Source organism: Vulpes lagopus, chromosome 13 (assembly GCF_018345385.1).
Source record: "Vulpes lagopus strain Blue_001 chromosome 13, ASM1834538v1, whole genome shotgun sequence".
Taxonomy (NCBI): domain Eukaryota; kingdom Metazoa; phylum Chordata; class Mammalia; order Carnivora; family Canidae; genus Vulpes; species Vulpes lagopus.
The window spans coordinates 53,151,820-53,179,022 of NC_054836.1; the positions used below are offsets into that span (position 1 = coordinate 53,151,820).

General features: G+C 39.6%; 1 protein-coding gene across 5 annotated transcripts in view; it reads left to right on the forward strand.

The window, feature by feature from the left end:
• Positions 1–218: 218 nt before the first annotated feature.
• Positions 219–27,203, forward strand: part of FOXP2 (forkhead box P2) — a 557,737-nt gene continuing 530,752 nt past the window's right edge. For 3 of the 5 annotated variants that reach the window (XM_041727433.1, XM_041727435.1, XM_041727432.1), the window contains exon 1: positions 219–560. The gene's annotated coding sequence lies outside the window, so the exon portion shown is untranslated. Of the gene's footprint in view, positions 561–612; positions 1,777–16,343; positions 16,426–27,203 lie in introns of those variants that run through there. The other 2 variants (XM_041727434.1, XM_041727437.1) reach the window with 2 other exon arrangements.

The following is a 27,203-nucleotide window of genomic DNA, read 5'->3' on the forward strand; positions in this document are numbered from 1 at the left end:
AGCCGCACTTCGGGAGTCCTCGGCGGCGCCCCCCGCAGGAGAGGCGGCCCCGCGCGCCGCGTGTGTGCAGTGCGCAGCGCCAACAACACGCGCGCGCGCGGCCCGGAGCGCGCGCCCGCCGGCGCACACACTCACACCCAGAGACACACGTACGGACCCGCACACAGATCCGGGCGGGGGGGCGGGGTGGGGGTGGGGGTGGGGAGCGGCAGCGCGAGACAGCGCGAGCCTCCGAGAAAGCGCGAGACACGCCGGCGCGTGCAGCTCCGCGGCGGCCGCTGCGCCCCGGCTCCAGCCCCGCGAGCGCCCGGCCCGGGTATTTATGCGGCGGCCGCGTCCGCCGGCTGCGGCGTCCTCCGGGCCCCCCCCCTCCCCCAGGGCGCGCACCGCCGCCCCCCTGCACGCACACGCGCACACACACACACACACACGCGCGCGCGCGCACACTCGCGGCGGCAGCTGCCGGGACTCGCTCGTGGGTGTGTGTGTGGTTTGGGGGCTCCTGCCTCGGCGCGGCGGGTGCCACCTCCCGGGACGCGGGCCCGGCGTCCCAGGTCGCGGTAAGTTTCTTGGCCTCACTGTGGCGCGCGGCGCCCCCGCACCCCGCCCCGTCCCGGCCACCTCCGCGCCGGGCCGGGCGGCGACTTTAACTCTGCGGCGGGCGCGCTCCTCCCGCGGCGGCGGCGGCGGCGGCAAAGTTTGGCCCCAGCAGCAGCGCTCGGTGCGGCGGGGCGGGCGTGACATGTGTCAAATTTCGGCTCCGCGTCGGGGTCGCCTTCCGGACCCAGCATCACCACTTGTTGTTCTTTTTTGCATTGTGATTGGGAGCGGGCCCGGGGGGGGGGGGGTGTTGGTGTGCACGGAGGGGGGGGGGGTAAGGAAGGGAGAGTCGACGACGGGGAGCCTGCCCTTGGCTCCCGGGTGATTTTTAGTCTTGAATATGCAAAATACCGCCTCGTCCGGAGAGACCGCGGCCGGAGGAAATGGTGTGTCGAAACACCAGATGTGTGTTTGTTGACTCCTTTTATTTTTATTGTTTGTTGTCTCTTCCTTTGCCTCCCTCCCCCCCCCCCCGCTTCCCTCCCTCTCCCATCCCATCCCCCCGCCCCCCCGCCCGGGAAGGGAAGCAACAGTAAAAACATCTGGCGCTTGGAAGCACACACTTTATTGATCCAACTGCTGACCTTTATTTACTCGGTTGGGCAAGTGCACGCCGCCCGCCCCTGCGTCTCTAAGTTGGGCGCCGCAGCGGTCCTCGGAGAAGTACTTCTCTGGGAACCAGACGCGTTCCCGGGACACTCCTGTCTCCCGAGCCAGGAAAGTCCTGGCCCCCGGGGATGCTCCGGGATCTCGGCGCGTCTCACTTGCCCTGGGCTTTGGGGGAAGGTGTCCTCACTCTGTGGGTGGGTTTGGAGTGAACTCGCGGCTCCCCGGCCTGGAGGGACGGAGGGAGGGAGGGAGGGTGGGAGGGGCGCGGGCACCTGGGGGCCCCGTACCTGCGGGCGGGGGACGGGGCTGCTGGGGTCCCCGGGGCCCTGCGCGCTCCCCGCGGCTCCGGTGCGCCGGCGGCTCGGCGGGACCCCCTGGGTGGCCGGGCGCGCGCTCCACCCGCGCGGCTCCCGCGCGCCTCTCCCCGCCCCGCAGGCCGGGACGCGCCCAGACACCCCGACCCGCGCGCGGGCGCCGCCTCGGAGCCCGGCTGGCCGAGGGCTTGGGGCCTGTGCGGAGCGGGGGCAGCCAAAGTTGCCCTCCTCTCCCGACTCTGCGACCCCTGGGGTAAGTCTGCCTCGGGGCACCTGGCGCGGGGTGGGGGAGACACCGAGGAGGAGGGACGCGTGCGAGTCTGGGGCTTCCGAGGGCGCAACCGGTGCGAGTTTTGCAGGCGGTAGGGACGGCTGCTTAGGGGGCTCCTCGGACTCCGGGATCCCCGAGGACCTGGACCCATCTGTGGGCTTGTTGATTCCGCGTGTTTAACCAACAGACTTAGAGCACTCGCCGGACAGCTGCTCCCTGCAGCGCTGCAGCCCCCCCCGCCCCCACTTGCTCAAACCACATGTGGAAATCCGCTCAGCCCCCCGATCTGGAGGATCATTCCTCGAGGACGGTTTGCGCCCAGGTGGGCAGGCGTCCCGGCCTGCCCGGGTGAGCCCGGGTGAGCGCTGCTGAGGACGGCCCCGGAGGGAGAGGGAGTGAGAGACCCGTGGGAGCGCGTAGGATGCGTCCCTACCTGGTGCTCGCGGATTCGGGAGCGCTCACAGAGCCGCCTCCCCGAGCTGCCCAGAGCCGACCTGGAAGGATGATTAAGTAGGAGCAGGTAAGCCGAGGGGAGAAAGTGACGCCCTGGGTGCCAAGTAGCTGAAGTGGACGCTTTCCAACTGGAAGTATTTGGAGAGATTAACTTTTAGGAAACAAAAGTTTGCCTGGAAGGCACATCTTTGCGCGCGCTCCTAACTCAGACGGTCCGGCCGAGCCGCCGGGACGGGAGGGGCGGGTTTACCAGCGAGTCGTGCTGGAGGGAGGTCAACTCGCCGGCGGAGAGGAGCTCGCGGAGGCTCGCTCGCCCCTGGGTCGCGCAGCCTGGCGGACCTCGGGGAACGGTCTAAGCTGTCAAGGGGCCTGTTTGTCTTTTCTGTCGCTGTGAGTCGTGGACACGTATGAGCTCAGGGTGCTGGGATTCTAAAGTGTAGCGTTTGTTTAGCAGCGTTGAGCAGTTAATATACAGCCTTGATGTATCTGTGTCTGCCGTCGATAAAGCGGGTGTAGAGTTATGTACACGGTGACCGTGAGGGTCGTGAAATTTCATTTCAGTTTTGAAGGTTTTTTTTTGTTTTTAAAGTCCTGTCTCTTTCCTTCCTTCCTCCCACCCTCCATCCCTCCCCTCCCTCCCCTCCCTCCCTTCCCTCTCTCTCCTCCCTCCCTCCCTTCCTTCCTTCAATTTTTATTACTTAACTAGACCCATGTTCAGTGATCGTTTAATTCAGCACTTGCTTCAGAACCCCACTATTTCGTTGCTACCCCAGACCAAGTGAAAGAAATATTTGATTGTGATTAAGCCACTAACTTTTAAAGAGGAGACTGGAAACTTGATGGTACATCCCTGTAGGTAAGGGAGAGAGGACTCTCAATTTTAAAGAATCATCGTAAAGTTCACTCTTAAGTACAAGAATTTCTAAGACGATACTTTTTATCATTCAGGTTAAGCAGTGCAATACATGCTTTCTTTTTATGCATAGATTATTAGTGTGTTACCATCGCACTACAATGGATACTAGAAAACTCAAAGGGAATTACCTACAAATAGCAATTATTTTTAACTGTTTTTAACAGTTTTTCAGAATTTCCCAACTTATATTTTGGCATTCAGAGTGATGGAAATTTTAGAATTGAATATTGTTTTCACAGAATTCATAGTCTGGGTGGAAGGAGACCTTTAATCACATTATGACATGAATAGATTTATTAATGGTTGTGTCTAAGTAAGCTGTCACCGAAGTTTTATTTCTTTGCACTGATGATCGTTCGGTGGTTTTGCTTTTACAAATAAAATAAATCCCTGTAATATTCTAGAAACCTAAGTGTGTGTGTGTGTGTGGGGGGGGGATTGTTGTATATGCCACACCATAAAAATAGGGGGAAAAGGTGAACATCAAATTTACAGATAGCCTGTAATGAGAAGTTCTATTCCTTCGTACCTGCAAGAATTTAAAAACACAGACCAACTAGCTATTAGAATTATACTTTATGAAAAGTATATTTAAATATGTGAAAATAACTTCATGGTTTGACTGAGACTCATAGGGCATATAACAGTGTAATGAACATAGCCAGACAAATTTACCAGACATTTTTATTTCAAGAGAAAATGTGAGGCATACGGAACTCAATTACATAAAGGGCATATTATTTGTGGTATTTTTAAGGATTTATAGCTGGCTGTGCCTCATCACCCTTGTCTATTTCTGTGTTGATCGTCTCAGGGTACATCAGCTCTCAGTTATAATACTGATAGAAAGCAGAGTGGAGGAAGTGGTCACGTATTCTCTGCCTCTCTAAATTAAATCAGAAAGAAGCCATTGACTTGTAAGAAGACAGTGTCACTGAGAAGTTCTCTTGACATGATTGTTGCTAGACAAAATTGCAAATCGCCAGTTGAATTCAGAAATAATAACAATTTCGTTACAATTACTGAATACTAATTCTTGGCACACTCAGACTATTTTCTTTTCTTTTTTTTCTTTAACTTTGTGATAGACGGCAGTAAGTACTCTTAGTGATAGATGAATGGATCCCAAATGTTCTAACCAGTTCCCAGATTCATACCACCCTTTGAATAAAGAAAACCTGTGTCTTAAATCAGGGCCAGCGAGAGCCTAAGATTTACACAGATTTGCAAAGTAACCTTACTGATGTGCACCCCCTGATTCACAGTGTTCTAACAAACTTGATCAGACCCACTTAGCCCAGACTGACTGTTGCATTTTCTTAAGGGTCTGAGAAAGTGATCCAGGTACTTGCAACTTTCCTTAAACATATTCCAAGGCTTAGGATCCCCAGAGAATCGAATGCCTAAATCAAATGTTTTATGCCATAGTTTGCTTTAGTTCGGTTCTTCTTCGGATGACATAAATATTTTCTTAGATCCAACTGTCTATCTCTTAATATACTTGGCCTCCAGTCATATCACTTCCATAGTCTTTATCAAGTAAAATACTTTAGGTTCCTAGAGTTGTTGTTGTGGTTGTGTTGTTGTTGTTGATGTTGTTGTTGTTGTTATTTCCCCTTCATGGGGCTTAAGTCCTTTTCATTGCTTTTTTATGCATTTGTTCCAGAACTTTAGCTTCGTCATTTGTTTATCAGAACCTGCAAGTGGACCCCATTAATATTTCTTTCAGCACTCTACCTAAGCATAATTTGGGGGGTTGTTTAAAAATGCCATTCCTTTTTTTTTTTCTTAAGCTCAGCATTGGTCCTATGAAGATTCATTGTTATTAAATTATCTAAATTCTCATATAGTAGAATATTCTTTCCTTGTGTGTATTCTTACCAGTTAAAATAAATTGATGCTTATTTCTGTTTGCTAATTACTTTTGCCTTGTCCTTACCTCTGATATATTTTTGTGCATACTCTTTTGCTCTGCTCAGTGTTTTTATCCATACCCCCCCCCCAATTTTCTAGACAAAAGAAGCAAAAAAGAGAGAAACTTTGGTGAAATGTAAAGACTAATTAAAAGGTTAATGTTAGAACTTTGAGATGCTGAAGAGAGGTCCCTAAAGAAATTTTAGATTCATTATGTTCCAACACTATTAATGTTAGTGTGAAAAAATAAACCTGTATATATGTGGTGACTTATTTTCGGATATGTTAAAACCATTTTTCTCTATATAGATGCTGTAGTAATTTGCTGTTATTAAGTATTATTAAGTATTGTTCTAATTCTTAGGAGCATAATCTCAATTTATAATTGAAGTGCCTGGGAATTTGTGTTTAACTACATGAGTTTTTTGCCAAGCAGTCAAATTAAGAGTATCAGGGCTCAAAAATGAAGTATACCACCCCCATTTCATTTTCAAAGCTACATTATATTTTAATGTTTTGCAGCTTTGGATCCTAATACTTTTTCATTTTGTAATTACGAACTTTGTTTATCTTTCTTGTATTTCATTACCTGTCCAACTTGCTTTCTATGAACAACTGAAATTCTAAATTACCTCAACTGATATAATTTTATCTAAAATTTTATTTAAAATGCATTTTCTCCATAAAAATATCTATGCAGGCCCACGTTCAACCTTTTAAATTCCTTGATATTTGAAATATGTGTTCTTGGGGTGCCCGGGTGGCTCAGTCTGTTGAGTGTCTGCCTTTGGCTCAGGTCATGATCCCCGGGTCCCCGGGGGGGTCGAGTCCCGCATCCGGCTCCCTGCTCAGAGGGGAATCTGCTTCTCCCTCTGCTCCTCCTCTCCCTTCCCCTCTGCTTGTGCTCACATGCGCACTCTCTCTCTCTCTGTCTCTCTCAAATAAATAAATAAAATCTTAAAAAAAAAAAAGACACGTGTTCTTGGACCTATACTCTACCAATTTAATTCAGTTTCTCATTCAGTTGTATACCCCCCTCTTCCTACAGTCGACCAAGAATCTCTAGAACATACCTTCCCATTATATTGATAAATACATCTTCTTTCCTTTCTCTATGGCAAATTATTTTTATTAGCAAAAGCAAATAAAATTTAAATGTAGTAAAAGTGCATTGCTGTGAAGCAGATGAATCCTCGGGGGTTTAAAAGCTCTCAGCATTTTTAGTTTATTAATGTTCTTTAATTTCTCTTGATTTCTATCTTGGAAGGCTTAAAATATACTCTGTGGAAGATAATGTTGATTTAAAATTTATTTAAGTTTCTAGTGTTTCTTTTTAAAGATCTACCATAAGCCTAAAAGATTCATACCATGAGAGTGTTACACGTTTTTTTTTTTTTTAAGGAAGTTAAGGAAATTAACTTTGAATTCCTCAAATAAGGCATGCTACTAGAAATAGTGTAAAGTTCTTGTGATATTCATTTCTTTCTTTTCAACTTTTATAATGGCATCTTCTGTGCAAGTGTTTTGTATTATTTTAGTTTTGTATCATTTTGGTACGTGTACACAACTACAGCCATCATTTTGCAACTTTTTCTCGATTTAGGAAAATAACAAACTTTCTTAAAGTGTATTTTAGGGGGTAGGAAAAAAATCAGTGGTAGACATATTTCAGAGAAAGCATTTATAAAATTTCTCACTGGCAGATAGCGAGGAGAAACTTATAGTACACTAATCCAAATAGCTTAACATCTTAGCATATGTAGACTGTCATAAAATCATCTCATTTAAAAAAAAAGCTCCCCAACATCCTTAAGAACTATTCCTCACCATTACTTCACCCAAAGTTATGTTCCAGGATTTGGTGATCTATATCTGTATGCCTCTAGCGCACTCTTTACTTTCTTTTTTGTCTTCAAATTTTTTCCCCTCTCTTGGTCTGCCTTAGTTTAGCTAAGTGTCCCCCTCCCCCGCCCTCCCCCACGGAATCTTGCTTTATACATCTAGTTAATACCATCACTGCTACCAGTCTGATCAGATGGACCATCATCTCCTCCTTGAGCTGTTCCAGCAGCTATTTATCCCCCCTCTTCTCTCTCTGGGCTCCACAGTTTGTTCTCGACACAGCAGAGCGATCTTTTAAAAATAAGTGATTATGTCACTCTTCTCTATAAATCTTCCAACAGCTTCTATGTCTCTGAGAATAAAAGACAAAGACCTTACATAAGTCCATGTTTTTTGACCCCTGTTACCTATCCGACGTTCTTTCCTAACCTTTTCCTCTTCTTCAGTCAACTCTGGCCATGCTGGCTTCCTTGATATTTCTCAAAACAAGAGAAGCGGATTCCCAGCTCAGAGCTTCTCCTCTGTGTTCTCCATCTGAAATGCTCTACCTCCGGGTATCTTCACGGTTTTCATGCCTCTGCTCAAACATGTCCTTATTAGAGAAGACTTCTCTCACTGTCCTGTATTTAAAACAACAACAACAACAAAGCAAACAAAAAATCTCCCAGATCTTGCTTTGTAACAATCCACCCCACCCCCACAGCCCCATCATCAACTGACATTTGAAAAAGTTGTTTATTTATTTATCACCTGTTGTCCTGATGAGAACGTATATTCCATGGAGCCAGGGATTTGGTTCTGTTCATTGTTCTACCCAAAGCTTAGAATAGTGCCTTGTATTAGGTAGAAGCTCTAAAACTAAATGAAAGAATGAATGAGTTGAGTTGTTGGAGGTCCAACAAATTATTTCTCTCTATATCATTGCCTCACTTTTGGGGTGACATTATTTTCACCTGACACTTTATACCGTCTCACGTTTAGGAAAACTGTTCACTCCTGTATTGACCAAGATATGGCTCTGCTCTCAGGTGGATATACTTCAAGTTCAATATTTTGTATCTCTTTTTTATTCCGATCTGAGACACAGTATTGCACTTAACTTTTGAAAGGTGTGAATGGATGTTTATCGTCTGGACAAGAACAAATGCTCAGTAGTTGAGGGCTTCAATGTATTAATGCTTACTACAGTCAAAATAACAATCATATATTTCATAATTATATCTTAATCTGAATAGCATAAGTAGAGTCCACAGGTATTTCCAAAGGCTACAAATGCCGCATCGGTACCAATTATTTCTGGGATTGTCTTTGGGGAAGATGGGGGGGCGGGAATTGGTTAAGCCAAAGTCTCTTCTGAAAATCTTTAGAGTTAGATGGCTTTCCTTCTTTGTGTTAGCACATACCCCATAAGTTTACAACTTTCCTTGTGTCTCATTCTTTCAGTATCTATCCTTAAACAGAGCAGATGGAGGATTTGGCATTTGATGGAAGGTCCATCTCTCCAAATTTAAAATCTCATTCTTGAGCTTACTCACATTGCTTTCGGATACCTATAACTAGGGTATGACTAGGTGATACAACTCTCCATAAGACATCAGGCAAATAGATTATTTTCTTTTTAAGTTTTTATTTAATTTACATTTAGCTAACAGTGTAATAGTAGTTTCAGATGTACGATATAGTGATTCAACACTTCCATGCATCACCTGGTGCTCATGACGACAAGTACACTCTTCAATCCCCATTGATTATTTTCTTATAAACCTAATGCTCTGTAGATCTCCCTCTCACATATTATGTCCATTTTTGAAATATGCACTAACTTGCTCAGTAATTTTATTTTAAATACCTTGAGAATAAAGAAAGGAGTCTGTAATCTTTTCTATTGATAATAAGGGAGGAGGGCTCTCTTCTTTGCCTCCCTTCTCATTTCTCTTTTTCCCTCTTCCCTCCTCTGGACTGAATTATGAAATCTTTCAAAATCACTCTGATATTCTATTATACCATCAGTGAATGTGTAGCCCTTGGAAAACTGTGAAACAAGGCAAAGTGGGCTTTTATTACATAATTACCCCACTTTTCCCTTTTTAAAAAATTACTAACTTACATCTTCTGCTACTCTTCCTTGGCTCCTTAGACACCCAGTGCCCTCCATATGGCCACCTGGCTATCCCAATGTATTCTCCTTCCCTTGTTCTGAGTCGGAAACTTTGTATTAAAGCACTTCTTTGGTAATAATAATTCGTGTTTGAATGTGAATGAAGATGGATCCTTCTGGAAAGTATAATTATTATTATAGCTAATAGAAAAGCCAGTTTGGTTTATTATGCAGAGTTCTGTGTTAAGTGTCAGGGGACTTTCATTCTGGTACTCGGTCTGTCTGTAACTATTGTGTGATGTTGGGTAGGTTATTTCCTCCAAAATTAAAAAAGAGCCTGGATTAGTTTTATGTTATTTTCAGTTGAACTCTTTTTTGAGATACCAGAACCAAATTGGAAGCTATGGACGTGTCCTCTTATTACTGCCATAAACACACACATAAATGAATGAATGGAAGAAAAAGATAGTTCATAAAATGAAAACAAACTGTTTTTGCTTTACCGTCGTAAAACAGAAACAATTAAAACTAACAAAAATTACCGCAAAGAACTCTGCTTATGCAGCTCAGGGGGACTCAGTTAAAATTCAAAAGTATTTTTCTCCTATTATCTTAGCCTGCTGGGTATTTTCACACCACTCCTCTCCTCTGTCGGGAATAGAGCCTCCCCTTGTTTAACCAGCACACTGAAGCAAGCAGAGAAGATAGAGTGCACATGGGGTTGATCACGTTTGGGTTAAGAAGAATGAATAACCACCTGGCATTCTCTCCCCTGAAGTACGTATTATCAACTTTCCAAAATATTAATTTCTTCACAATTTTGCTTTGGTCCTGTGCTCATTCATATATTTAGCTCGAGGTGTCACCAATCCAGAAATAAAATGTGGAGTTGGATAAGCTGTTTGATAAACTTTGTCTTTTAAAATTAGAGCTCCCCTTTTTTGATGGACTTCACACACGCAGACATACATTTTTAGAACCCACATAAAATGTTGGGCTGCCACATGGTCCAGCCTATGCATTGTGCTGCATTAAAGGAAAAACAACTCCCAGCTATAGGAATACTACATATCTTTGCTGTAGTTTGGCTTAAAGGGAGTGACACGGTTTTATACAGTGTGCCACATAGGAAGTTTTGCCCCAAATCTCTTGAGGCATCTTTCTTCTTCTCCTGGATACTGCTAAAAAGTTTTTAGAGCCTCATCTAGATCATTCCTTCCCTGCTTTGTGCCCCATCCCCCAGATGTGCAGCACATACAGTCATACCAAGTGTACACACCCTGTGAAGTGTGCCGTCCCATCATGAAAAGTCTGGTCTCTTTCTTTCCTCTGGCTGCTTTTCTTGTGGCAGTCAAGGTTTGTCTTTATGCAGACAGACAAGGAGAACAGCAGCCAAGAGTTCTTCTCAGAAGGTAAGAGATTGGAAGTTGTGGGTGTTTTTAGCAGTGCTGTAAGCTTGCAAACATGCACATTCCAATGCATCTTACCTTGTCATATGTTATAGAGGATGTATGTATATTCCTGTAACTAAAAATAGAATCCATTGAACAGCCTAACTTTGTGTTGTCCCAGATAAAATAACGTCAAATCCATAATTTCGATCAATTTATAATATTTGCTTCCAGAAAAGTATACTTTTAAGTTATCCTTCTAATTCTTTGCTCTTTTGTAATTTTCATAAATGTCAAACTGTCCCTCACCCTACATGGCTATTACTCATACTCTTCCACAAACAGAAGAAAGGCAGTGTGATTTGTTACATCTAATTGGTATTTGATTTTACAAATTTGTTCTCTTTGATATCCATTTAATTGTATCCTGAAAATATATCATTTCCGCTGGGCTCTAACAATGCCAGGTTCTAAAATATGACTGAGTACATGCCGAGTCATATTGCTGTATTAAAGGAACATTGTTATTATAAGTTTTGTTTTCATCTTGAGAGACAACTTGTTTTTCTGACTGTATAAGATCAGATTTTAAGTGCAGATGCACAATGAAAGAGAATATATGGTAACAAGCTATGAATACATAACTAAGAAAAATATTTTTTTAAAATTTTTTTAATATTTAATTTATTTATGACAGTCAGAGAGAGAGAGAGGCAGAGACATAGGCAGAGGGACATAACTAAGAAAAATATTTAACGTTCATTTCTTATTTCTAGGATTATGTTTCTTATGAGAAGATATTTAAGACATGGAATAGGAATGAATAGTTTCATTTTTACATGTTAACTAGTCACGAGATAGTAAAAATATATTTGATTCTTTTTAAAAATGTATTTGGCTATACGTTTGACATTTCGTTTTAAAACAATGTGTTGGGGGATACCTAGGTGGTTCAGTTGGTTGAGCTTCTAACTCTTGATTTCGGCTCAGGCCATGATCTCAGGGTCATGACATTGAGCACCACAGCCAGCTCCGTGCCCCGTGGGGAGTCTGCTTGGGATTCTTTCCCTCTCCCTCTGCCCCTCCCTACTGTTCGCAAGTGCTCTCTCTCTCCCTCCCTCTCCCTGTCTCAAACAAATCTTTTTAAAAAAGTAATATAGTGGTTACTATATTATAGGAATGATTCTGGTAATTTCCTCTTTTATTGTGTCTATTTAATGTCACAAACCATATTTTAATTGCTCCTCTTTATAAAGTTGTTTTAAGCTCTTTAATTTCATTCCATTTTTTTATTAAAGATAATTTATATGTGCTAAAATTCACCCTTTTTAGTGTAAAGTCCTGTAAATCTTGACAAGCACATATAATTGTGTAATCACCACCACAGTTAAGATATAGAATAGTCCCATCATGGTACAAAATGTTTACATGTTGTTTTTAGTCACCTCCTCCTCTAATCCTCCAGACCCTGATAACTGCTGATCTATTTTCTTGCCCTATAGTTTTGTCCTTTCAAGTCTCTCTCTCTCTCTCTTTTTTGGGGGGAGGCAGGTTTTTATGCTTTATAAATTTATGGCATTTAGTGTGTTCCTTTGATACTTTTATATACGATAACATGGTTGCCATTGAAGCAATATTTATTATGTTGCATAATTGTGGTACCATATTGTCTATATTCGTTATATATTAGACCTCTATGACTTATATACAAGCAAGTTTCAAGTTTGCACCCTTAAATTAAGTCAGTCTTAATTGCTAACCCCTACCCCTGGTAACCACCATTTTACTTGCTGTTTTTTATGTGTGACTTTTTTAGATTCCACATAGTGATATCATACAGTAATTGATTTTGTCTGACTTATCTCACTTAGCATGATGCACTCAAGATCCATCTGTAAACGGCAGGGTATTTTCCCTTCCTATGGCTGAATAATATTCCATGGTATACATATACCACGTTCAAGTTTCTCTTAAATAGAATCATACGGTGCGTAGCCTTCGGAGTTTTAGGCTGCTTTCACTTAGCATAATGCTTTTGAGATTCATTTATATTGTTGTGGCGTATCATTTTTTTTCCTCTGCAATAATGCAGTTGCTTGTTCCTGTCATAATTTCTTAGAAGTTTGGAATTCTCTCATTTTTCCATTCAAATATATTTTTATATAGCCTCAAATTTTATTTCACCTTATAAATTGGCATGACTTATACAGAAGAGGCTTTACTGGTTAATCATTTCTAAAAATTAATTTGGGGTCTTTACCATAGTTCTCTTCCCTCATTCCTGCTCATTTACTGTTCATGTCTCTTTCCTCCTTGTCATCTGTTTGGAGCATATAAGACTCATTCAGGTAGCCAGTTCTTAAAGAAGAAAGAAGCTTATCGTCAATTGTTGAATAATATTTTTCATTTATTCATTCATTTACTTGTTTATTCCTCACTTACCATTTACCAATCTCTGTAAATGGGAAAAGAGGTAAGAAGAAGAGAAGAACCCGAGAAATGAAAAGAGCCTTTGAGATCATGAAATTAATTTTCCATTCTCCCATCCAAGCCACATGGGAGATGGGGCTAGGGTTTCTTATCCCGGAGCCTCTGTCAGATTGCCTGTGGGCTGCAGTGTATGGAAAGGCAATAATCAAAGAGGTAAATCAGAGTCAGGTGAGCTGCTAAGAACAAATTGTCAGTTTGAACGGGTGGCTGGACTGAAAGGGAACAGAAACCAGGAGTAAAAGATAGGAGTGACAACAGACAAGAAGCCTGGAGAAACTTCCAGTGGGTTGGCTTTTTAATACACAAGAATTGAGCAGTCGAAAGACATCCGAATGTGAAGGAGGTAATCACCATGGCCATAACCCTGGCTAGTGGCTTTCAAAAACTTGCATGAATGAAAAATTTGTTATCTTAACATCCAACATTTGAAAAAAATTTAATTGTGAGGAAGTTCTGCCTTATTCTAGCTCTACCCTTTGAGTTTACAAAGAGTGTTTCACATTGATAACTTTGTAGATGTCTGAAAGTTTTCACTTCCAATAAATCTTTCCTTTTCAAGCTAAAGAAGTCAGAGGTTTTTTTTCCTTTATATACTATATGGATTTATTTCACTCTTCACAGTTCTGATAACTCTCCTCTGGATTGCTTCTGTTTGCCAGAGTTCCCCTTTAAAATGTACCTAGAGGGCAGCCCCGGGTGGCTCAGCGGTTCAGTGCCTGCCTTCAGCCCAGGGCCTGATCCTGGAGACCCGGGATCGAGTCCCATGTCAGGCTCCCTGCATGGAGCCTGCTTCTCCCTCTGCCTGTGTCTCTGCCTCTCTGTGTGTGTCTCTCATGAATGAATAAATAAATAAATAAACTTTCTTTAAAAAAATTTAAAAAAATAAAATGTACCCAGAGCTAAATACCACACCAAGAGTGCAGCCTCATCCACAGAACACCTTGAAAATTTATCTCCATTTTTTCCCTTTAACCTAATAGCAATTCATTTTTTAGTCATGTTACATTTTTTACTCAAATTGTAATTTATATGAGTTGCTATGAATATACAATTTGAATAGTTTATTTTAAAAATGGAATTTGTATGTCTCTTAAATTCTTCTTTCACAGTTTACTCAGCATGTCAGGATCTAAACAAAATCCTGATCCTATTCTCTGTTAGACTGTGTCACCCATAATTTGATTAATACATTTCTATCTCTCTGTTCAGTTATTTATAAATATATTGAGCAGAATAGAGTTAAGAACGGAGCTTTACTGAAGTTAGTGAACGTAGATTCTTTGCCTGTCGTTAATCCTTTGGATGTAGTTGTTTACCTACCTGTATACATTTGAAATTAATAATGGGTAGTAGCATTCATTGAGTAGGTGGTTTGAATAGGAATTTTCTAAGCAATCTGGTGCATTAATTCATTTAACCTTCATAATACCTTTATAAGGAGGTACTGTTATTTCCCCACTTGCAAATGGCAAGCTGAGTTGCAAAGGGTCTGAAATTTCACCCTGCTTGCAAGCTAACAAAGTAGTAGCTCCCACTGCTTTGTGGATGCTTGTGGAAGACACAAGACTGGGGTCAGAGACATTGGACTTTATTGCCCCCGGTGCAGCAAGCAGTGTGAGCTTCTTGTTTCTTTTTGGTTTCCTGCTCCCTGTCCCCCAGACCCACAGGAGTCCTATAGAGTGGCTCAGAGTCCTGCTGCACACTCAGTGAGTTGTATCACTGATAAGGAATGCCAAGTTTAGGAACCCAGATCTTTTATAGCAGGCTGTAAGTAAACTTTCCCTTTGTTCCATAGGGAGATACTATTTCTGTCTTCAAAGGCTATTTGCTGTACAAACATTTGTGGAAAGACAGTCTAGAGAAAAAGCTGCCAGTGCCTTTGCTCACAAAACATGCAGACACACGAGAGACCCATGAAATTTGCCTCTCATCCCAGATGTTAAGAAATTTCCCCAAAGTTACACAAATAGTACGTGGCCATACCCCAAGTTGGCCATGAGAGACTTTTCTCTCTACTTTTCTTGGTCCAGCTATTATACAGCTTTTGCATTTCTTTGATTCGCTCATCTAGTAGCATGTCAGAAAAGGAAACAAGGTTTGGCATGGCTTATTTTTAACAAATCCATGGCAGGTTTTTTTTTTTTTTTTAATTTAAGTGCTCACAAACCATCTGTTTAGTAACCTGTTCTAGAATGTTGTTGAGGAATAATGTCAAGATCACTGATCTTCATTTTCTAGAATCCTTTACCTTAAAAAAATAAAACCGCATCTACCCCTCTTTTGTATCATGTCTGCCCTCCTGTTGTTTGTAACGCTTCCAGGTTATCAGCTATCTTTCTGTTATAACATTTACTTTTAATACCCTGAGACTGTAATCCATTGGTCATGCACACTTGCACTTAAAGTGTTTCATTGTTCTGTTATTAATTCCTGAGCTTTGATTTTTCTTATTAATTTGATTTTCCATTTCAGTTTCAACACTTTCCTTTTTGGTGGAGAATGTAAAAACCACCTAAGATTCATCTCAGTTATCTGTTATACCATTGTCACCAAACAGTAGGCTCGTGTCTTCTTTAATATTTTTGCCCACACCTAAATGAGATCTTGAAGTGTTCTTAGATTTTTGTGGGGGGAGGAGGAGATTGTTTCATCCCATTTTAAGTATTTATTAAGGCTTTGAGTCATGTTTCTATACTATTCCTTGCCGTGTGATACTGCTTTTGAGGTCAAATAATCCCCGTGTAACTGTGATTTTTTAAAGCTACTTTCTAATTTTTTTCTTTTTAGTGCCTTCTCAGGCTAGCCACGGGATCATAATTTCGCTTTCAGTTATTCATAATTTCATAGATATTTATCCCAGGCCATTTTTTATTTTGGAGTTTCATGCCAAGCCATCATATATTAGGGGTTGGCACATGTTTTCTGTAAAGGGCTAGATAGTAAATATCGGTTCAGTGGGCCATAGGTCTCCACCACAGCTATTCAGCTCTGCCATTGTAGCTTAGAAGCAGCTATGGACAAGACCTAAATGAATGAAGGTAGCTGTGTTTATGGACACTAAAGTTTGCGTTTCATATAATTTTCATATTCACAAAATATTACTTTTTTATTTTTATTCACTGAAAACTATAAGAACCATCCTTACCTCACAGATCATCCCAAATCAGTCAGTCAGCTGCTTTTAACCAGCAGAATATATTTTGCCACAAGCACACACACATACACACACACACACAAATATTCGTATAAATATAGACATACCTTTTTTACTTCTGTTACTAAAATCCACATTTGTTCGCTGGCTTGGAATTATGAGCTTAAAAATGGCACGGACTTCTAAGAAATCTGTGACAAATTCTTTCATGAGAGTTCTGCCCTTTTTTACTGCTATTAAGGCCAAAGTAGTAATTCTCCTCATTGCTCCTTAAGCCTTCAGAGAGAAGAAATTATCTGCCTGCCAGTAATTGACAACTTTTGTCATTGTGAATATCACAGTATAAATCTGGAGAATAAAGTGCAATGATCAGGTAAGTCATCAGAGGTCTAGGTAATGAACCAAAAATGTCTTTCACGTGAGTTTTCCAGAGGTCAGGGCAAAACAAAGATGTCAGGAAGGTCCCCAGACAGGTGGAAGAGTCTTGAAGCATCACAACTAGCAGAGGCAACTTTAAGTAGGAGTCAAAGCTTTGACACAACTCAGAGCTTCTTATGCATGCTGGCGAGTGAGGATATGGGTAGACCAGAGGCCCACGGTACAATTAGATGAGGGACGTGCCTGGCTGGGACGGGAAGTTTGAAAACTGGTCACATCAGTGCTCTCCAGCAGTCGGATGGCTGTTTAACTAGGTTTGCTCAGGCGCCTTTGCGTCAAGAGGATTTCCTACTGTATTTGCTTACGGTGACCCTGTAGCTAGGTTTTTCTGTTTATGTGTTCTGGTATTTCTTTATTTATATTTTTTAAGTTAACTGAAGCCAATCTTGCCAAGTCTGTCTTGGGGAATGTTTCTGTTCTTATTTTTAATGTAAACTTTGTAGATTATATAGTCTCAGCTGGAGGAGATGGGGAGATGGATGAAAAGACTAAGAATGAGGAATAGTTCTTTTCCTTGATGTTCTTTCTTCTTGCTGTGGGCAAATCCACGATACTCAGCTAACTAGACTCTTTTTCTCCTCTTCAGAATATATCTCTCTCTTTTTGACAGGAGGCCTGTTTTGAGGTAGCATTTGTTACCTTATCATATGAAAGATTTGTATTTTGAACAATAGCATTTCTGTTTTTTTTTCCCCCTTGGACTTTTAATCCTTTTTTGCTTCCACTGTTCAATGTTTTGAATAAGCAATTTGTGATTTTTTGATGCCCACCTAACTTACAATACCCATTCCTCTTAACTTTTCCCTGTGAACTCATCTTGAATTTTCCTTTTTTTTTTTTTTTTTGACATCAGGTACTTAGGTGAACTCTTTTCTTATCATTTTAAACCTCAGAAAACATACCTCTTGTCATATAATATTGAATTTTCTCGTGAAATATTTTAGTTTAGAATTATATGAATTTTATATATCTGAGTATTAAACATTTTTGGTTCATTGGCCTAGGTGGCTACCATTGTATTGAGCAAGAGTCCTTACATTGTAGTATGTGTTACTTTACCAAAGTCATCATCAAAATCACTTTCAGAAGAGAGAGGTTTCAAATAAAGCAAGAAAAATACAGGCCAATCTCTGTTAGAGTTAAGACAACAATAAATGAAATATTTATGAGTCAGGGTTTGGCTGTATGAGAAAATACAGACAAGCCTGTGGTTTCATTACATTACTTACAGTATTTGTGTGACCTAAAAAACAGAAAGTGCAAAAAGACCTAATGCAGTCAGGTATGGGGGCTGCTGAGATATGCATCACTAATGAACTGTTCTGGTCTTCCTCAGGGAGCCAAGTGCTCTTTTTATTTTTTTGAAAATGTTAATAGTGAAGGAGGATATACAACTAGAGGTAAAAAAAAAAAAAACTATTGTTTGATGACATAGGTGATATAAATTGAAGAAAGACTTAATTGAAACCTATTAATATGTCTATTTGTAGCCCTTATTTCTGTAAAGAGCCCATACTGTTATTTGTTGCTTTTAATCGCATTTTCAACAAGAACTTTTAGTCATTTTAACTAGTTCTTAATTTTAATTTCAATATGTAGTAGTAAAAGTCAAAGTAAATTTAGAGGTTTTTTTTTAATTTTTTTTTTTTATTTATGATAGTCACAGAGAGAGAGAGAGGCAGAGACACAGGCAGAGGGAGAAGCAGGCTCCGTGCACTGGGAGCCTGATGTGGGATTTGATCCCGGGTCTCAAGGATTGTGCCCTGGGCCAAAGGCAGGGGCCAAACCGCTGCGCCACCCAGGGATCCCAAATTTAGAGTTTTTTGATGTGGCAGTTGAATTCTCCTTTGGAAAATATCTATGAAAATTACGACAAACCAAGCTAGATATATTATTAGTTGAAGAAATTATCTTTACTGCTAGAAGATAGAAACATTTATTTAAAGAGATCTAATGTTTTAACATAGTTTATAAAATGTTACAGATGATGCTGTTGAGGGAAAATATTAAGTAGAAATAGGTGAAAAATTCATCTGTGATAATTTGCTGGTTATAAGAATTATTTGGGGAAAATTATTAAAATGCTTATTTCCAGGCCTAACCTGGATTGCTCTAATTCATTAGTAGCTCTGGAGACGGGCCAGGAGTTTGCATTTTTAGAAAATATGAATTTTCTTTTTAGGGCAGCCCGGGTGGCTCAGCGGTTTAGTGCCACCTTCAGCCCAGGGTGTGATCCTGGAGACCCAGGATCAAGTACCACGTCAGTCTCCCTGCATGGAACCTGCTTCTCCCTCTGCCTGTGTCTCTGCCTCTCTCTCTCTCTCTGTCTCTCATGAATAAATAAATAAATAAATAAATAAATAAATAAATAAATAAATAATCTTTAAAAAAAAGACTTTATGTATTCATGAGAGACACAGAGAGAGAAGCAGAGACACAGGCAGAGGGAGAAGCAAGCTCCTCATAGGGAACCTGATGTGGGACTTGATCCCAGGACCCGGAATCACATCCTGATCCAAAGGCAGATGCTTAACTCCTGAGGCATCCACGCGTCCCAGAAAACATGAAATTTAATAAGGTGGTATGAACACCACACTTTTCGAAACACCAGAGTAAAATATTACATGGCATTTCTAAAGCATTTTTTAGGGAAAATAGGGAATTGAAATAAAACCCAAATTTCACTGGTCATCAGAAATCCAGTTGATTTAGAATATAAAATATATAACTTAACTCCTATGAGAATAAATTAATAATCTTAAAAAACCTAACAAATTTTTACTTCCAGTATTTTTATTGATCCAGTGAGCATTTTGAGTTTGTTACTAATCTAAAAAACTTCAATATCACATATAGAAAACAAATTGTAGAAAGGAGAGAATATTATTAGCTTCCTTTAAAATAAGAGACAAGTGATGTGGAAAGGAGAAAGAGAGAGAGAAAAATATAGACAGAGGTGGTTTTGTGTGTGTTTAAAGCCTGAGATACTGGTTTGTCGAGTTGTGTGTAAGTTGTTTCTGTGACATTTCAGTTAAAGTTTTTGGTTTTTCTCTTTACTGAGCTCAAGTTATGCATTATCATAGTGGTTGATTTAAAATTACAGAAAATAAAATGAAGATTTTCTAAAGTATCTCAGTAAGTCTTTTTTAATCAAAAGTATTTGAAGTGGGGATCCCTGGGTGGTGCAGTGGTTTGGCGCTTGCCTTTGGCCCAGGGCGCGATCCTGGAGACCCGGGATCGAATCCCACGTCGGGCTCCCGGTGCATGGAGCCTGTTTCTCCCTCTGCCTATGTGTCTCTGCCTCTCTCTCTGTCTCTCTGTGACTATCATAAATAAATAAAAATTAAAAAAAAAAAAAGTATTTGAAGTGTAATCAGCCTTCCAAAGTTTGTCAGTTGGCTCTTTGGTTTGGGAATAATTCTTACCGCAGAAAGAGAAATGTTCTAAATATTGATTAATTTGCAATGGGAAAGTTGATAGGAAATTGTGTTCTAATGCTGTATTGAATATAGAGAATTAATTTAGCATATTTATTTTAAATGTTTGTGGTTGGTACAGCCTAACCTAGTTCGTGAAACATCCCAGCCAGTTAAAGGCTGTTTTTTTGTTTGTTTGTTTGTTTTGCAAATTCTCTACCTCCTCAGAGAATGTCTTAATCACCTGGTTTCTGAACCTAGTTCTTCCCAGTTTCCCTCAGGAAATGGGTCTTCTCATACAGTTGACAGAGAGCAAGAGTTTGTAATTTGAGGCACAGCTTTGGGTTTGAGGGTGGGCTAGACTCTTGAGTGTGGTGTTCTCGATGTGTAAGATGGCTGATGAAGATGATGGAAAAGGAGGCAAAGGGAGAAGGAGAGGGAAACAGAGCTACCTTACCTTTTGCCTAGCAGTAAGCATGCGTGGCATGCAGCCGTAGCGAGGGAAAGTGGTGTGGTCACAGATGCCATCTTCAGAATACAGCTAGCTGGACTGCCTGGGCAGGGCAGGGATTGAGGGCAAAAACCAGTTGGTTAATCCTCTACTTTTAGAGCATGAACTCTCTTAACAAGCAAGAACAAAGCAAAACAAAAACATGGGGAAACAAAGTGGGTCTGCTAATCTTTTTATTGCTGAATCCAGATATCTATCCAAAGTTCTGTAATGACCCGACCATGGACACTTGAATAGCAGTACTAGCATTTCATATTTGCAAAACATTTTATAGCTAATAAGGTTCTTATATTATCTAATTGGATCATTAAACTAATTCTGTAAGATAATTAAGGCAGATATTATATTACAAGATCCCTGCAGATGAGAAAACACTAGCAATTCTTATTTATTCAAGGTTATGTAGCCACTAAATGGTGAAGCCCAGAGTGAGTCCTGTTCCTTTCCCTAGACAGGTGCTCTTTCCTCTGTGTATACCACACTACTTCTCATAGATTGGGCATCTGAATCTTCAGAATGCCTGTTAGATGGTAACTGCATGGAGGGCTAAAGCAATGTCTTCTATTCCTTTTGTGGTTCTTTGTAGCATGGGTGCACACAGTGGAGGCCCAGCAGGAATATTTGTCAACTGAGATGTGGGTTTGACACCATGGCAAGAGGAGGGCTCGGCATTAGGCAGATGGAGAGCAAATCCTAGGCTCAGCCACATGCTGGCTGTGTGATCTTGGGCAAATTATTTGATCTCTGAACTTAAATTTCTCATCTGTAAAATATGGGTGAAAATTCTATCTAATGGTGTTATTTGTATGAGTTAAAAATAATATTTGTAAAGATCCCCACATAGTTACTGACAGACAGTAGATGCCCTCTCTTCACTGATGACTGTGGAGGGGCACCTGGGTGGCTCAGTGGTTGAATGTCTGCCTTTGGCTCAGGTCTTGGCTCAAGTCGTGACCCTGGGGTCCCAGGATCGAGTCCCACATCAGGCTCCCTGGACGGAGCTTGCTTCTCCCTCTGCCTGTGTCTCTGCCTCTCTCTGTGTCTCTCATGAATGAATAAATAAAATCTTAAAAAAAAAAAAAAAGATGACCCTCGATCTTATGACTTTTTCCTAGCTCCTCTCTCCCCACTATTTTTTTCTGCAGGAGTATCTTGTTGTCAGCCATAGTTTGCGTGTTTTTCATCTTAAAAAAACAGTGCCAAGGTTTAGGATTGGGGGAACCCATTCTGCTCCAGAAACATCCGTCATACTGGGGCCTGTGAATTCTGAGGCACTGGAAGAAAGGAAAAGATGGAGTTTACCAGAAGCAAATATATCGTGTTCTTCATTTTCGTACCCCCTTTGGTCATAAGTTGCGTTAGGAAAAGCTAATATAGGAATATTCTTTAGAGGAAAATCTGCCTTTGTGGATGTGCTCAGAAGTCAAATACTATCTCAGCCTGAATCAGTATATTCTTAGAAGCTTGAAACCTGAAACTTACGAATTAATTTTGAATTTTGTTTGTGGTATTTGCAAGTGAAGTTACAATTGTTTATTCATGAAGTTCTCTGAAGCCATTAGATGTGGCAAAAGTAGATGTCCACTTTAAGATTGTCTCAGTTTTATAATGTTTTCTTTTTTATACGTATCAAAGCCTTAGACCTTATTCATTGGCTTTAAGCATGATGTGCTTATATTAATAGATTCATCATTACGATGGAGTCTCATTTTTTGGAAAAATATGTTTTGTAAGCAGTCTTATATAATGATTTTAAAAGATTTCTCCTTTCTAAGTATTATTTTGACTGTTAGTATTTTTTTCTTGCATTCCTCTAATGGCTTTGGTTGGAATTATTTCCATATTATTAAATTTGGCATATTAGGTAATTTTTTTCGCAGGGTTGCTGCCCTTTTATTCATGGGACCTCTTCCTGGCCCTACCACTAAACTGGGAATTTTACTCTAAACTTGGCTGTGTTTCCAATCTAGGAAGAAGCCAGTTTTCCTGGTTCTGACATGAAGTAATTTTCTACTTTTATGATAAAGCTAGTTAATTACCAGTTTTTAATGGAATCAGAATCCCTCTCCTTTGCTTCTAGTGGCCCAGACCATTGTGTATACTATGACCTGAGCTCTTCCTAGAGTACTGCTGTGGCCCTCTAATACACTAGCCCCTATGTTCTATCAACTCTCATTTTACATGTGCACACTGAGGGAATCAGTTTGGAAATATTGGACTTCATAGGTTTTAGGCACTAAGGAAGCATGAGAAAGAGTGTTTCAAAGATCCTTCATACTCCTGTGTCTTCCCTCTCCTTCAGTACTAGGGGAATACATTGGATAATTTAGTCAAAGAAGCACAATCCCCTTTCCCATTTGTCTGGAAATAATTATTTACTGAGGCGATATGTGCTCAGTGGAAGAAAGGTTTGGCAAGTGGTACATATTCTTTAGCTCGTTGATGTTGGGAGCATGTGTTAGTGATCCTCTAATAAAAAGCACATGCTCAAAAAGTGGTTACTGTGTGTGTGTGTGTGTGCATGTGTGTCTAGTAATTATTCTTAAACAATATTGTGTCATGGGAGGGGCTTCATTTCGAGTGGGAATAATGGATCAATTTAAACAAAAGAATGGATTTTTGAATGGTATTTTTTAATACCTCGTCCAGCCCTAGAAATACTTATTCATCAAATATAGAAGTTTGGGAGTCCATTGTACTTACTTTGAGGTCATCATCAGTAAAATTCTGAAGTAAATATATGACAAAAGTAGTGTTAAGTAATTCAAATGTCAATTGAGCAAATAGAGATAAAAATAAACCTACTTAGACACAGTCACATCACCTGATAAAAATGTCAGGATATTTTGCTAAAGTTTTTTCCATGTACTTACCACACTTATTATTTATTTGATCCAGAAAAAATAAAAGTATAAACCAGGTTGAATGTTCAGTAAAAGTTTAGCATTATAATATTTATTTTGGGGACCTAGTTTCTTTTTCATTACTGTAGGGTTGGTCTCTTTAGACTTAATGGACCTGACTTTATAAAGTATTACTTAACTATAATTTAGGTATGAAATTTTATTTCAGGACCAAGACCAGTGTCTAGTACAAAGTGTGGTGAAGTTCTGCATGCAGGTCGACTTGTCTGTTTCCCATGTAGAGTCTGCTTTCCTCTAAAAGCAGCCACTTATGATTTCAGTGCTTCAGTTTTTTGCTTTTGTTAATACTATTATTGGCAAGATATGATTTCTTTCAAGTTTTAAGAACTAGTTTTTGTATTCAGCCTTACATTCTTCTTCCCATAATTAGACCAGATTATTCTTCTAGTTTATATTTTAGAATTAAGGCATGGAGGATTGTATCAAAATGAAGATTATTCAAATATATTTTTAAACATAGGAATTAAAATGTATGGTTAAAGTAAGTCTTTATACACAGAATTTCATTAATGCTATTAATTTAGCAACATTAAATGATCATAGTATTCTTCAGTTTCCTAGTTTTGCATCATAAATTTATTTATTGAGGTTATATTTTAAATTTTTTTTTTTGAAAAGTTACAGGCTTGTGAGCAGGTCAGTGTTTATTTAGAAATTAATTTCTATATATCAAAATATCTATTAATTTAAAGATGTCTCAGTTGCTACACAGAATCTTAAAATTAGGTTATAAACAGTGATGAACTATATCTCGTAATATTTGTCTGCCCTGTTTGTTGGGAAAACAAATAGACCTGCACATTTAACATATGAAACACTCACAATTTGTAATGTAATAAAACTATAAGAGAGTACCAAAACTTCAGAGATTTTACTTGATTTTTTTTTTAAGGGAATAAGCATTCTGTATTCCTCATCCTAATTGAAAGCTGACCAGTGGTTTAAACACCACAGAGGTGCCAGATCTTTTATTGTCCTTCAGTTTTGTTTGCTCAATAAAATCAGGACATTTCAAAGAATATGGTAAATGTTTTGCTGAGTGATGATATTTGTTGACTTTATTAATCTATTTTAAAGTAAGTCCAGTATTTCTCAGTATAGTTTAAATTATATATATATATATATATATATATATGTCATTGATAAAAATGGGGAAGAATTTCTTTTTTAATCAATTATATTTCTCATTACAGTATCACATATTATGTGTATAGATACCTTTAATGTCATGCATTCTAGCTCATCATCATAATTTGTGATACTGTAAATGCAAATAACAATATAAGTTTCGTGGAGCATGATTGCAATCATAAAATGAGAGTGCATTGTGTTGAAATACAAAGAGAAAGTTTTGAAAGTTTGTCTTTCTACAAAATTGAAACTGAACAGACTTTATATTGATTTTATGAAAGAGCAAGTAGATGAGTCATCTAAATTTTGTAACTTTAGGAAATCAAGAGCTATGTTAGTCACTATAGAATTTGAAAATGCTGTATGTTAAATGTTAACCTTTAATCATAAATGTAAGTCAACACATTTATTCACACTTTAGCTCTTCCCTTACAATTTATTTATTTTTACTAAAACTGATTAAAAGAAAAATTCTCCAAAATACTGTTTTTTTAAACAAGGTGTATATAATTTATTTGTTAACTGTTAAATATCCATAAGAATATTTTTAGTCTTAATTTCATCTGAATGAAAATCTCATAGTTTAAGATAGAGATCTCTTTTATTTCCATGAGAGCTTTAAGAATTTCGGATTTGAGCATTTGCTGTGACATATGGTGCATTTTCTGTCCTATTTTGTATACCAGCCCATTAAGAAGAGAAAGTGAAGTAAGTAATCTAAAAATAACTCTGCTGTTGGCCTAATTTAACAAAAAAAAAAAAAAAAAAAAAGTCTTCTGTGCATAAGTAAAGTTCCACATTTTGTCTCCCCTGGTGGAAAATCTCTGAAGCATTTTGCCACCTATTCACAGAACAACATCTTGTTTGGCATCATAATTGCAGCCAGAAGGGCTGTTTTGACTTTTTTTTATAGTTATGCATGCTGTCCCTAGTCATAGTGCAAATCTTGTCAGTGCAAAGAGACCAACCTTACCTGTTCAGCCACCCCTCAGGTCACACGTGCACACCTTTTTCCAAAACACATTGCATTTCACAAAAACTTACAGTCTTGAGTTGAAATTGAATTGGTGTTTTTAAAAAAGCCAATGGTATAAAAAGTTCATTTTAAAACTAATCATAAGAGGTATAGTCATGTCTTTAGAAGTTTCTTTTTTTCCTGTTCAATTCGTCTTTAAGTTACCTTATCATAGGACATCTTAAAAATAGTAACAACTTGTAAGATGAAACAAGTTAAATGAATTTCTTTAATTTTTGCCCTTTTTTGTTGATTTTTTTGATTGTTTATATTATTTATTTTTTTAGATTAAGATTTTTTTCTCAGCATCTTGTCTTGCTCTTTGGAGTATACTTTGTGTAGAAATCAGAAGATAATGGTTCTTTTTCTAACTTTAAGATTCTACACATTTTGGATCCTTGTGTGATAATACATTTAATATTAATTAGAGGTACAAAGTACCTCTACCTCAATAACTTGAGTATGGGACATCAACTCATGGGGGAGGGGACTAATTGGCACTAATGTTTTTAAAGGCTTTTGCACTTAAATTTAAGGGAATTTTTATTTCTTCCATGAGAACTTGAGGAATTTAGGAGTGAGCATTTGCTGTGGCATATGGTGCATTTTAAATTTTAAAATACTTTTGAATCCTACATAAGCATTCATTCACTGATATGTTGGACTAGTATGAGCTTAGAACACCCATAAAGGATATTTTAGCTCTTAAAATATAAGATATGGAGCAGATAGGAAGGAAACTTTGTTAAAGAATCACATGCTTCCAGTATTAGGATTGGAAGAAGAAATAGCCCCATTAGGGAGCTGCTATCGTAGATTGTTACATTAATTGCCTGCAATGAATCACCCCTTCCACTATTTGCATCCTTCCACAGTAGCTCTGGTTTGTGTGTATGTGACTTTGGCCAGTGGGACATAAGCAAATGTGATGCAAGTAGAGAGTTGATAACTGCTTGCACCTTGGAGCTTGCCTTCTTGGAATGCTGCTGTCATATGTGAAGAAGCCTGCTCTAGTCTCCAGTGAAGATGAAAGACCACATGGGGAGATATGGCCTGTTCAAGGCCCAGCAGGCTCAAGGGAGTCCTGCCCCTGGCTGACCTACCAGGTGAATGCGGCTGCATGAGTGAACCCACGCCAGATTAGTAGAAGAACGACACAGCTATCTCGTTGAATTATGATAAATAATAAATAGTTGTTTTAAGCCACTAAGTTGGGGGCTGTTTGTTATGGAGCAGTTGTTAAAGGTTACAGGAGCTTATCCAGACACATGATGCAGTACAGAAGGTCAAAACGATGAAAGATGACTACCAAAACCAGACATAGAGACCTGTGTAGTTAAGCTCCTATTTTGCCTTGAGATTCCTGGTAGTTAAAGTGGAATGTAGTTAGTTACAGAATATCCATTTTGAAAAAAAGAAGGAAGAATAGCATTCTTCAGTAAAGGGAATGCCATTCCATGGACTAAATTCTAAGAGATTTCTCATGTCAGGCCTTACATGGGAGTAATGAGTAATAGAGAGAGTTGTATCCTCGCCAACATTCCAGCAACAGACTTTCTGAAGGGTCTCTTGTGTCTGTTTCTATAAAGCCCAAAGATATATTATCAAAGCACAACCCTGTGAGCTTGATTAGGAGAGGGACTAAGATACATAGTACTCTTCCTATTTCATTGTTGTACAGTTACCTATTAGACTTTATTTCCATTTCAGTTAAAT